The sequence below is a fragment of the Python bivittatus genome, unplaced genomic scaffold (genome assembly GCF_059951505.1).
Source record: "Python bivittatus isolate LINGU-HERP-01145 unplaced genomic scaffold, Pbiv_v1 ctg000410_np1212, whole genome shotgun sequence".
NCBI lineage: Eukaryota > Metazoa > Chordata > Lepidosauria > Squamata > Pythonidae > Python > Python bivittatus.
In genome coordinates, this window is record NW_028277067.1 from 8376737 (window position 1) to 8390875 (window position 14139).

The window sequence follows — 14139 nt, forward strand, 5'->3', positions numbered from 1 at the left end:
CCATGAAAGATGTGTGTGTTGGATGAGGAGCATATTCCAAACAGCAGGAGCACCAAGGGAAAAAAACGTTAAAAAGTGTGAAGGTTTAAGATTGGGGTGATACAACACCCACTCGTTTACTGAACTGGCCCATTTTCTGGATTCGATCGATGCAAACAAGCTGAGCTCCCGCAACACCCAAGCCAGAAAAAAAACAAAACAAGTTTAAAACTGACCAAGGTTAGCTTGTTCGAATGCAGCACTCAGCTTTTTAAAAACTCCACCGGGTTAAGCAAATTGCGCCCATTCTGAAGACCAAAGAATTTGCGACAGCATCGCGGGCTGCAGTCAGAGACTCCTGAGGCTGAGAGAAAGTACATTCATTGGGTTGGAGGCGGGGCCCGCTCTGCTACAAAAGTGAATGTAAGAGTGTACGATTCCGGACGGGGAAGTGCGCGTGTGCGCGGTCGATGGCACTGTTTATGGGCCGAAGGTATAGTGTGCGAGTTGGGCTGGCGCGCTTTGGAGAGGGCTGATGGGGAAGCTGCGCCTCTCGATCGGGGGTGAGGTTGGCACGCGCAGCGCTCCCAAGGAAGGGAAAGCGGCCGCCGCCAAATGGCTCCCTCTACTTCGCTATCTGCGTGAAGCACCGCAGAGGCTGTGACTGGGGTGTTCGGCTAGTCGAACCGGCCCCCGCTTTCGGGCGGCAACGGAGGCGGGTCTGGTCGTGGGAGAGAGAGACAGCGAGAGGGAGAGGGAGGGAGGGAGGCGGGTCGCGAAGGCAGGAAGGGCTGTGGCTGGAACCGAGGCTGAGACGGGGGCAGGGCTGTGGGACCGAGCGAGGCCCGGAAAGCAAGGAGGACTCTGACTGCGGAGCCGGGCTGGGCCGTGCCGTGCCGGCCCAGGTAAGTGACCGGAGTTGTGAGTGAAAGAAGTGAGCAGGGCGACGAAAAACATACCCGCGCCGCGGCGGGGACACCGTGCCGCTTGCTTGTAGTGGGAACCAAATATCCTGCGAAGGAGAGGGGCGTATATTTCCTTTTTATCCTCCTCAGTAAATTAAAAGGCGTGCACGCGCCTTTACGAGCGGAACCCGAGAAGGCCGTTTAGCGCAATGTTAATATTTTAGTTCAGGCACGTGCAAAGCGCATTATGTTTACCTGGGAACAGTTAACCCGCGTGCGCGCGACGAACCCGTGTTTCCCTGTATGTGTGTGTCACTAAGGTACGTATGGTTGTAATCTTAACGTGATTGGCTCCCTGTGTGTATACGCAAATAGTGGTAAATATTTGCCACAGAGTGACACGTGCAGGGGTTAAACCCCTTGCGTGTGTTATGAACGAGATAAAGGTTGCCCTGTTTTGTTACAGAAGTTAATTGGGACGGCAGAATTAATGGGGTGCAGTTTTCACAAAGGAGTTGCATATCTCCGACCCTACCCGCGAAGGTCTAACCTGCCACCAACGCGAGAGGAAAAATGTTTATCGAATCCACGAATTAATTTCTTAAGAAGTGGTGCTTAGCCTGGGGCGATTTGGAGCAAGGTGCTTTCTGGGGTCCACCCACAAACACACACTCTGCACCACCTGTCCAAAGAGAGAAAGAAAAAGCTAGTCAGACCCTAACTGTGAGTGGTAACAAATTCCTGTGGTGTTTTTTAAAACATAAGATGTGCATAGTGCTGGATTTGAAGGCCTTCTGGGCTGGGTTGCCATGCATCTTCTGGTCCATCCCTAGAGGCGACACTATCAGTAAGAGCTAAACTGCATGTGCTCGAAATTACTGTTTTGTTTTTGCACTGAAAACAGGTTCCTGTACAACCCTTGACTCAAGGTAAACTCTTGGGTTGATGAACTTTTTGAATCTTATGTTGGGATCAAGATTATAGCATTTGTTAGTTTAGCTGGCTTTTACTTTTTTTTGTTGTTGTTGTTGTTGTCTGTTTTCCCTGTTGAGCTGTAAACAGAATATGTATGCGGGAGGAGAGAAGTGTTTACCTTTCAGCTCCAGAAGCAATAAATCTACATGCAGATTTCCCCCCCCCCCTTCCCAAAGTTGTTATGGTCAGTTCCAATTTCAAAGCAGTGTCATTTGTGCAAGGGTTAGGGGGTGTGAGTCCTCTGCTGTCTTTATAGGACTTAGTGTTTGCTTCTTCCTTTTGCTTTTGGTAGTCAAGGTGCTAATTCAAGACGGGTGAATTCTTTCTGTAACTCTGCTGCTTGTTAAGTTGGAATAGCTGCACTGAGATGTTGATATTACTGTAATGTATATTTCTTTTTACTGTAATTGTGAGATGATATGGCCTCTACTGAACAAAGTACAACTTTCTTAATTATACTTTTTTTTTAAAAAGGCTGTTTTTAAAACCTGAAGTGAATTTTTCTGTAAAATTAATAACTTTTCCAGTGTTCGTACAAGTTTTATTTTCACAGGACCACATCTGACCTTGATTTCATTTGCAGTTTTTGTCTGTTTTTCTCACAGAGAAAAGCTTGTTGTTGTTATAGCTTGTTTAAAAAGATTTATACACTGCTTTTCAACAGTATTTTCAGGTAGTTGATCAAGTCTACTAAAAAATATAAATGTCTAATTACTTTAAAAGTCTGGACAAATAAAAATGTATTATCTGAAGCAAAACATTCACAATACTGACTTCTCTGGAAAGGAAATTTCCACATTTGAAAAGGTCTTCTGCATGGAAAAAAGAGTTCAAATATGACCCAAGGAATATTTGGCGATATACAGGATTCAGGATTCTTTAGGTATGTAGGTCTGAAGCTGTGTAAAGATTTATTGGAAGCCCTTAAATTTTGTACAGAAGACTAGGAGTCAGTGAAGGACACCATCATAATCTTTTTAATACACTTTTGTTTATACAAGCCTTAGATCAAATCTGTTGATGCTTTGTTTCTAATGTTTATTTTCACACTGTAAAATATGTGAATTTTAATTTCTGTAATTCATATGGTTATTTTGCTTTTTTTTAAATCCTACTTTGGGATAATTTTTAATGATGAAAAGTAAATATTTTTTGTAACAAAACAATTGGTCACATTTAGTAAATTTGTAGCAGTATTCTAAAACAGCAATATCTATATGTATCTATCTATAGAGTATTCATCTATAGGCTTAGGTAAGCTTAGGTAAGAAAAAAAATATTTAGACAGACTCTGGCAGGGATAGGCAAACTTTCTGGGCCCAGGTCATATTTGGAATTATAACAGCATGTGGGTGCATTCACAAAATGGCTACCATGGAATACTTGCCTATTTACAAAATGGCTGCCACTCTGAGCATAGTCAGTCACAAATTGCCAATATACTGAAAGTCCAGCAAGCCCTACCATTCTGTTGGAACCTTTGTGGATCCCAAAGGCATTGCTGCAAATAAATAAAATGCTGGAGGCTGATGATTTATTTTGCAGCATGGCAGCTTCCTGTTTATGTTTTTTTTAATTAATTTTTTTCAAATGTAGCTGGACAATCAGAATTAAATAAAAAATGGGCAAGCTTTCAAATTCTCCACAACTCTTCATCAGACCAATTGTAGGGAAAAAAGGAAGTCTAGAAATTTATACGAGAAGTTTAAGCTATGAAGTGTGAAATTTAAAGTCATTCCCAAAATGAAGGCTATGGACTGAATATAGGTATAGATTTAGTATCAGATTACACTCAGCATTAGGGATAGAAGAAATAGTTGTACCTATGAGCACTGAAAATAAAAATACGTTCATCCCCAGAAATAGCTGATGCACATAAACATCTGCCTCGTGTCCCAGATACTGGGACATCTAAAACAATACAGTTCATATGCTTCTTCCTTCCTCTCTTCTGCCTATCATAATAGTGGGCATTTTAGTAGTATGTCAGTGTTTTATGGCTGAAGGTTTTCTGTGCAAGTATTGAATAAAAAATAGATTTTCTGTTCCCTTATATTGCCAATTCTTGTGGCACATTTCCATCTATAGCGAGCTTTGAGCAGCTGTTCTTGGGTAATACAGATATTTCCACCAGCTGGTAATGTAAGTTGATTCTGCTATTAAGTGAATAGTTTACAAATGTTGTTCCCTAATTTCTTAAGAGTGTGAATGTGCACATTTTCCTTGTTTCTTTTGCAAAGTCTCCTTTAGCTTTCTAACAGCATTGTTTTTATAAGCGGAGGTAAAAGCAGCTGCATAACTAATTCAGTATCAATCAGTGCAGCTTTTGTCACAACTGATCTTTATGCTATATCTTCCAGTAATAAGTATAAAATCCTTAAAAAAAGAGAGACACCCCAATATTTATTTTCTCAGGAAAATAGAGCCATAAAATTATTTATTCTTTAACATAGGATATTTTGTGTTGTGGGATTATGTTGTTTTTTCCTAGAAAATAATTCAAAAAGTGCTAGAAAAATAATCAAATTTAGCTCATGTTTGACTATACATATGGGGCAGTTTCATATCAGTTACCTTATGTTTTATGTAAAGTAAAAGTATTTTTGATTACTTTTACAGTTAGATTTATTTCCAGGAAGAGAGGTATAATTCAATCTTGAGATAGAGTTCATCAGGGTTGCTTCATCTTGTCCTAGGTGTAGAGAGAGGGAGTTTAACTCACAGTAGGATAAATTGTATTTTGGACACATGTGAAGACCTAGGTCTCTTGAGAATTCTATAATGCTGGGAAATACGGAAAAAAGGAAAAAAAGATGATCATTAAGTGGATAGACTCAATTACAGTGGCAGTGGGCATACTGTTGAGTCCAAGTTGGGGGCTGGAGAAAATCTGCTAAGAATTGACACCAACTTAATGGCACATAGTCAATGGGAATAACTTCACACAGCCAGGTCTCATCTATAGGAGTTGGAAAAAAAATTGTGCAGTGGAAAAATGAAATCCAAGAACTTCAGTCATGTTTGGAACCTGGCTTCATTTGCAATATATGGTGTAATTACAGGCTTTCAGAGCTTTCATATTTTATTAAGTATATGTATATTTTAATGTTCTACAGGGTTGCCAAGAGCTCTAGTCAAGGGCAAGAAACCTTGGAGGTCGGTGCTCTAAAAAATCTGTGGCAACCTATGTTTCAGTCATTTCTTTGATGCAATTTCTGTTTGTGTCATTTATTTTGTCCTCCACTTCCTTGATAAAGCTGCGTAATTTATATAGTATAAAGGAACTAAAAATTTTTCTTATTATTGTATCAGAGCATCAAGGCCTAAAGTACAGGGCCTGGCAGCAAAGATCGAAATCATAACCTTGGAATTGCTTGGAAAGCTTGCCCTAGTTTGCTTTTTGCCATATTATAAAATTGGCAAAGTATAAGATGGAAAAAAAGTAGAAGTTAGAGATGAGTCAGCTTTTTATACTATTTTAATCAAGCTTTTGGAACAAAATACTGTAAAATTAATCCTATTCGCGTGTCTGTTGATATTTTCAAAATAAAAATTATGTAAACTAAAATATTTGAATGGAACTCAACACCTGATGACAGTGTAGACATGTCCACACAGCGCTTTTGGCAACAATGTAAAAGTGGCTTGCCATTGCCTTCTTCAGGAATTTTTTCTTCCAACTTCCCAGACCAGTCTGTTACCTGGGATTCTGTCCTTCATTCTCTTTACAAGCCTTTTGTTTTCCTGACCTGTAGTCTTAAGAGTTCTGTATCACCTCTCAATCCTCTTTTTTTTTTTAAACCAAAACTTTCCAGGTCCTCCTCTCTCTAGGTCTTTGCGTTATTTTTCTGTGGGTTTCAGTCTCCTCCTTCACTTATCCTTCAATACAGTTCCTGATTTTCAGTTACCCAGAACAATAATTTTGGTTTTATCCATTCAATTATCTGCCACTTGGGCTCTCATCTCACATAGCTTTGCAGCACTGTTTCCTTCACTGTAGATTTTTCTTCATAGTTCCTTCCAAGTCCACAGTAAGGATGTAAAGATCAGTATTAATATTGTCCTTCAAGATTTTTAATACCACCCTATGCAAACTTTATTTGGTTCTGTTTATGAGATTCTTTTACAATACAGAATGTTGACATTCATCTTACATCACTGTACCTTCCTGGAGCAATCCTTTGCTTCATGCATATTTCTCATTTTTTTGTTACGTATGTTTCCCAGTGTGGCTATTTAAAGCATAAAATTAAGTGTCCAACAGTTCGGCAGCCTTTTGAGGGTACTTCCTGGCCATCTTCATCAACCTTGCTTCTTTCCTAAAGAAAAACACAGAAAACATCAGGAATTAACACTTGAAGATACTCCCAGCCTCCTTGCCTTTAAAACTTTAAAAACTCCTTTTTAAAAATGTAGCTATTCCATTTGGTGAGAACTTTAAAAAACTTACCCTGTTTTTTTCTAGCAGATTTTTGTTTAGAGATAAAAACATGTTAGTGGATTGTTCTGTGCTCCTGTTTTGCTCTGGTGAAGCCCATTTTAGAGTATCAAACAAATCTGCTATCTTGAAAATTTGTGGCAGATTTTTTTTATATCCCCAGTCTTCAGTGGGTTTCAGTTTTGCCCACATTTCGTGGACACACTTTCACACATTTGCCGATCCTGAGACAATAGAATGAATGAATAGGAGAACTAACTTAGTGAGAAATCCAGCAATACAGGCAAGTGTGGCTGGTTTTGTATTATTTTGTGATTACTACTTCTGTGCCTCTTGCTACTGGTTGAGTAATACACAACCAGTAAGCCATAAGTCTATTTTGGTTGAGTGTGATGTGTGAGACTGGCTACTGATTAACTCTGTTATGATGAAACAGACTTACTCCTCCAAGAATGGTGCAGGATTTTGCCATTTCTTTTTGATCCTTTGTTAAGAAAATAGATGGATTCTACCTACAGTGGAAATTATAAAATTCACTGAATGTGCAGAAATGGCAAAACCGACCAGTTTGGTCAGAGAAAAAATGATAAAGACTTTTTTGAAAGACTGGAAACCTTATATGAAATTTTTGTTGAAAGGGAAAAAAAATGAATTGATTTCAGGATTTGGGGGTTAAAAAGGGACAAAGAGGCTGGGGAAAAGTTTAAGATGATAATTACTCAACAGAAGGATGGAAGGCATAATTGTATGTTTTTTCTTTTTTAAAAAAATTATCCCTGTTTTTCTCTATTTCTTGTTTTCTATCTTTGTTCTTGTTTGTTTTGTATATTTTACTACATTAAAAAATTCATATATATATATATATATATATATATATATATTTAAAATTTTTTTATATATATAAATATATAAATATATATAATTTCTTTATCATATTAAATTACATTTTATAAATATATATGACATCTATATTATACACTAATGTAATTCCTACAAAATACAAAATGTGCTCTGGAGTGTGTGAAGATGCAAATGCAGGTTCTCCGTGCAGCTCCTTAAAGCAGCTGTGCCTAGCAGTCCTGCACAATCCAAAGCATCTTTTTGAAATTGGATCTGAAGCGCTGCATAGCCTTGATAGCTAATGTAATTGATAAATGTAAATATACATTATAGAATCAAACAGGAAGAGGGGAGTAGAAGAAGAGAACGTGTAATGTAATATATGTAAATTATAAACATATCGGAACAGTTTTAGCATCTATTAAGCTGTTGTTCTGTATGTACTTACTGAGAATAAATTCCTTTTTTCCCATTCTGTTTAGTTTGTGTCCAATATATTCCCAATAAATATTCCAATCATTAAACAGTGAGTTATACTTTTAGTTATATATTAAAAAGAAATCTAAATGTTAGGGAAATTATAACAGCGTATTGTAATATGCAATGGCAAATTATGTATGTATGTTTTTCAGTCCTTTTCTCCAGTGCTGTATTCCTGATAAAGTTTATATAATGCACCCAGGGGAGAAACTAGTGCCAGTACAATGATTTTTGTCAGAATAAGAGCATGGGATGAAAAAATAAACTTTATGTGTTATGTTTCTAATTATAATCTCTATGATCATGGCTGTTATTTACATTTTAAAAAGCTGTATACCATGCCATAGTATGAAGTTGATGGCAGAAGGAAGTTTGGTTCTTAAAACTAGTTATCAAACATTGGAAAAAAATTAGGAAGACGGCCTGTTTTTAAAAGGTGGTATCTCCTGTGAGATTCCAAGATGCTTCTGTGTGAGACTTTTACTGTACAATGTCCCTACCTCCTCCATCATATTTTACACAGGGTTCAAATGATGTTGCTTCTGCTGCTGAGCTTCCTATGTTCTTTTTCTTTTACACAAAACAAAACAGAATCTCATAAGGAGGAAAAGATGAATTACATTGCACAATTATTAATCACAAATGAGTAACAAATATGAGGATACCTCATCATTTGATAAGGTCCCAGCCTTTATGGTATATTAACATGCAGTATTGGAAAAGTATCAGACTGCATTTCATTTATACCAACAACTATGATAAATGGTTAAGTTGTCTATCTGTATTGGGGAAATGTTTGTGACCATTACTCCATTGTGCAACAACTCAAGAAATTGTGTAACTTGTGGGTTTGCAAACTGGAAAAAAATACATTTTTTTTCCTTTTTATTGAAGGAATGAAATATTAAACCAGCAGTCAAACATGCAAATTAAAACGAAAATAAAGGAAACCATGAAAATATATATACAAGCATAAGTGTGTGCATGATTAGTGAGATAGTTTCCTCTTTTAAAAGGTATTCTGATATATTATTCTTCAGCAAGGAACGTTCATCCTCTTGTGCAGTATGTCTGTCTTTCTAAACAATTTGTTCCAATTATGAGATGGTGGTACAGATAGTCCTTGCCTAATGACCGCAGTTGGGACTGGAATCTCGCTAGTTGAACAAAGCAGTCATTACGCAAGACACCACATGACTGCTTCGCTCAACAACCACAATCTGGGCACTCCCGGTTGCGGTCGTTAAGCGATCTCCCGGGTCATTAAGTGTATGGAGAGAAAGAGCTGTCTGCTGAACGATATCACTTCCGTGAGGAGCTGAAATCCTTCAGCAGACAGCTCTTTCACTCCGTCCTCTTTCCCCTCCCCTCTCTCAGCGGTGTGCAGGAATGAAGCTCGAATCTTCAGGATTTGAGCTCCATTCCTGTATGCCGCTTCATCCCTTCTGCTTGCAACCTTCCCTGCCAACTTCCAATGGGGAAGCCAGCAGAGAAGATTGGAAATGGCGATCACATGATTGCAGGGCACTTGGCAACCAGTCATAAATGCAAGCTGGTTGCCAAGTGCCTGAAATGCAGCCACATGACTTTGGGGGTCACAGTGCGATGTTTTACAATGGCCATAAGCACTTTACGGGCCATAAAGCACCTTTTCTGAGGCTGTCATAACTTTGAACCATTGTTAAACGAACGGTCATTAAGCAAGGACTACCTGTATTCTAAGTGAATATGTCAATTAAGAATGATTGTCAGAATGTGTAAATCAGCCTGCTGTTATACATAGGATGGTAATAAAAGGTAAAGCACTACAAAATCCTTTCTTTTTTGGAAAAGTAAAGCCCTTTGCTAAGTTCTCCAACTCCTTTTATTTAAAAACATCTTAGTTGTTTTTTAATTAGGACATTGAAATTCCAGGCTTCCACAATAGTTTCCTAGGAAGTGTTACCCAGTTTCATGTGCACAGCCAGCTAGATCATTAAATTTGAGGGGTTTTATTGACTAGGTAGGTTATTGGTGCAGGAAGAAGCATTTGAAATTAGAGTGCCTAAGCTTAATGGCAGCTGGGTAGCAGAGCAGTTTTTAACCTGACTCCGGGCAAAAGCTTGAAGCAGCAGAGGAATGTCAGATTCAGGGTGAATCATCCTTCGGATAAAGATGAAAACAGTTTTCAGGGTTCAAAGGACAAAGAGTAGAAATAGACCATGATTGGTAGTATATTGTAGAACATATTGCAGTAGCCACAAAGACATAAGGGCAAGTCTTGCTGGAAGCAAATCTATATGGCTCTTGCAAGCTAAATCCTGTCTCTTAAACTTGTTAGAGTTCTTAATGGTAACAAACATGTGGGTAGTACTGATTTGGTAAGCTCCGTTTACTTGAATTTTTGAAAAGCTTTTGATATACTCCCTCATGAAACAGTTCTAAGTAAACTTAACTATCATGGGATAAGAGGAGAAGTTCTCTTACGGATCTATAATTGCTTAAGCCAAGGAGTAGGATTGTTTTAAAAAAACAAAAGACGGTCCTCTAACATTCTGTATTAGCAGCAGTGCTTTTTAAATTTGTTCATAAATGATTTCAAGAGGTGGATAAACTTGATTGCAGCAATGATAGGGACACAACTGAAAGTCCCAAAGGGCCAGGTTGGGGACAGATCATCTTGGAGAAGCTCTATCTGTGTGGTTGCTAAGAGTCAACACTGACTTGATAGCACATATGTAAGCAAGCAGTAAACATCAAATTATTTAAGATGGTTAAAACAAACAACAACAGGAGTTCTAAAAGGATTCCAAAATCCATATTGGGGAAATAGGGACTAAAGGGGCAAGTATAGTTTAATATAAACGAATATATAGAATTAAATATGAGGCCTCCAAAATTCTAACCTTCCTTATATGTTATGATGTGCTGCTGGATTATAAAGTGGTGGTGACTGGCCAAGAAAGGGAACTACTTTTAGCTGTTTTGAAAATAAAAATGCCTGTGTTTGGGATCATTCAAATTTAGGATTATCTAGTAGAAAATTCAAGATGGACAAAGACATTTTCTTACACTGCATAATTAAACTGGATTTCACTACCCCAAAATGTAGTGATGATCATCAGTTTAGATCAGTGGTTCTTAATCTGTTTGATCCAATTACCCCTTTTCCCAGTCTTGAATGATGTCATTCCACCCCCTGGCCAAAAACAGACTCCGTTATTTTATGTGTCTTAGCAGCAGTTCCAAACTGGATCCTTGATTCATAAACAAGCAATTAGATTGCTCCACTACCCCCAGGATATGCCCAAATTACTCCTTGGGGGTAGTTTCCCCCAGTTTAAGAACCACTGATTTAGACAGCTTTAATAATTACTAGACAGCCCGTGACCCGTTGGGTCATCGTTTCAGAGATATTTCCTTACCAAAACAGAGAAACAGAATGACCAAGGGCAAAAGAGTAGTGTGAGTGTGACTTAGGACTTGCTGCCAGCTTCCCCATTGACTTTGCTTGTGGGAAGCTGGCAAGGAGCATCAAAAACCTCCCTCCCTCCCACATATAATATAGGCTTGTGCTGTTTGCCCTCTCCTCATGACCCTCAGGAGAGCCCCGGTGAAGCCACCACCTCCTCCTCCTCCTCAGCTGACTTGTGGAACTGCCTGCCACTTTGCTGGGGGGAGGTGGAACGAAGGGAGCCATGGACCATGAGGAAAACTGCACCCCAGCTCCCCATTTCCAGTGTGTCCTCAAGAGCCTGGTCCCTCAAGGGAGGAAGAGGGCTCACCTGCCAACCACTGGTGCCCCCCCCAGCCAGCCCTGCCTCACCAACGGCATCCAAGTCGCTCCTTCATCCTTCCCTCAATGCCCACCGCCGTTAAGAGATTTCAAATTTCTGCCTCATTTCCAAAGCAGCCAATCGCTTTGCTGCCACCTGATTGGACGCAGGGGACTGAGGGAGGCGGGAAAGAGGTTGGGGATACACTATCATGTGACCTGGGCTGACTGCAGCAGTGCTGAAGCAGCCACAAATTCCTCAAATTTCAGTCCCACAAAAGTCATAAGTCCTGGAGTTTGGAAGTATTCTGTAAACCCATTTGAGATACCTTGGTTCAAAAATTATTGCCCTATGTTTCTGTCAGGCCTAGCCCAAGGAACTCCAAGAGACAATGCAAATTCAGTTCAGCTATGTTTATTAGCTACAACCTCTAGCAAGAATCTTCCCAGACTGAAAACCCCAGCTCCCAAATCACCCATTCAACAGTGTGAATTCCTCAGGGAGGTGCCAGTCTCATCCTCTTGTAGCTCCCATGCTCCTCCGGCGAGCTAAGAAAATATTTATCTCCCTGAGCCTGGCCTTCATAATTCCATTCCACCACAGTTTCACCCAGCTGAAGGTTACAGACACAAGTGTTTTAGTAGTATATAGATAGATGGAACCTAGGCCTCTCATTGGCTAAGAGCCATGAACCTTCCCTTTCTCCAATAATGAAGGCAGCATACCTCAGTAGTTACTTGATAACAATTTGCAAAATTAGATCCATATTTAATTTTTTTCACTATACATCATTATCCTTTGACATTACTTCGGAATTTGTATTAGCATTTGTGATATTCATGGCTCATTTGTTGATGTACTTTGGCATTGTGTTGGATGAAGTGTTCAGTGGCAGGTGTATTAAAATCTTAAATTTCTCCACTGATTTCTGTATGCAACTTTCATTTTTATCTTTAGGACACTTTAAAATAACTTCTCAGTGTGATCATTTCAATCTGTGTGTGTATGTATGTGTGCATGTGTGCATGTGTATCTATATCTCTCTCTAGCATTGCAATGGTATGTGACTTCCTTCCTTTGTTTTTAGCCTCCCATTTCATTTTTCCTCTTACCTAGTTGCCAGTTCTCCTCTCAGCTGATCTACATTCCATGTCATTCATATGAATACGTTTTAGGGATTCTTCCTCCCTTCTTCCCATCTGTCTCCCAGGTTTAGAAGTAGAACAACAGTCTTTACAAAAACAGTACATCTTAGTGTACTTCCAAGGCTGCTGATGCATTTTCTAGTGCTGTGTTCTGCTATTTTCACTCTCCTCTGAAATTTGAAATAGAATATACAGTATGATGAATTTTCAGATACATCCCTCAGTCATGGATTTGATATGTTTTGCAGCCCTTTCCCTTGCTCTTTATGGTACCTGAAGTGGAGCTGTTGCACATTTCTAAAAACTAAAATTTGTTTGATGATTGTAGGTGAGTTCTGTCTTTCTTGAAAGTAGAGCTATTACCATTCAGTGAGCCATCTAGCTATGTTAATGCAACAGCTAATTCATTAAGGGCAAAACAGTAGTACAATTTTTCAAAAGGCAACGGTTTTATATCACTTCTGGGTTAAATCATGACAAACATGTTTTTTTTAGAGACAGAGGCACATGATTTTGTGTGTGTGTGTATGCATATACAGCTGTCTAAGCACACTGTAACATACACAAAATCATAGTGAGAACTATTCCACTTCTTCCTGGGCAATCATACAGTCATTTGATGAGGCAGGTAAGGCATTGGTTATCACAAAAGGGAGTCCTTGGTATACCACCCCCATGTGACTCTCATGATTTTCTTCATATAGCCATGAAGAAGCCAAGATTTGTTAGGTTACTGCATGTACAGAATACAATCATCACCAGATAATCATAGATATTTATGATACTGATGGGATGTTGTATTCCTGCTGCTGCTGAACTGTGACTGCCTTCAGGTGGCAGAAAAATTTCTGTAGCCTGTCCATTCATGGAATTGATTCTGGCCTTATGCTTGAGAAATCATGTGCTCTTTCAATTTTCCATGCATTTTTACAATGTGATATTGTATCATCATTGCTGGATATATAGAGAGAACTGGCCCCAAGGAATTCTTTGCCAGAGCGTATTGATGCTCCACCAAGTTGGCAGGTGCCCCACATACCATTTCAGGATAAATTATTATTTCTATTGAGCTAGTCATCATGTTACTGTATAATATATTATGGTTACCACTAGAAATAAATTGATGGCAAAATATATTCTACTGGAGTGATTATAGTAGGGTCTGGTCCCAAGTCTTTTTGTTTCTAGGAGCTAGGGTTTGATTTAGAGGGGTGATACCAGCTCTTCCAGATGATATGCCCTTGAGTTTTCTAGACGTCCTATGTTCTGCATTCTTATTACAACAACGAAAAGATACCAAAAGGAATGCAAATGCAAAAGGGCTGTACTTACACACATTAGGCTTTATTCTCGCAGGAGAGAATTGTTCCAACAAGTACCTGAAGCTATCTAGGTTAGCTGTGATATTTGTTTATTTAAAAAACGAACATAACTTTTAACAACATATGTCCTAGTTTCTACTTGATTTTTGGGAATGTGTGCAATATTATACTCAGCTAACAGGCATTTTATTTGAAATGTTTATAAACATGTGTGATTTATAACTATCTATGTACCATTTTCAAATAGGAACTTTTTAATCTGCTACAGATGCACATGTATATGCAGTACTGTGAGAAAGT

General features: G+C 38.9%; 1 protein-coding gene across 4 annotated transcripts in view; it reads left to right on the forward strand.

Moving 5' to 3' along the window:
* Positions 1 to 373: 373 nt before the first annotated feature.
* The window catches only part of LOC103049078 (signal transducer and activator of transcription 5B), an 85226-nt gene continuing 71460 nt past the window's right edge, over positions 374 to 14139 (forward strand). Inside the window, exon 1 of one of the 4 annotated variants that reach the window (XM_088143457.1) lies at positions 374 to 472. The gene's annotated coding sequence lies outside the window, so the exon portion shown is untranslated. Of the gene's footprint in view, positions 473 to 735; positions 885 to 14139 lie in introns of those variants that run through there. The other 3 variants (XM_088143458.1, XM_088143456.1, XM_088143455.1) reach the window with 3 other exon arrangements.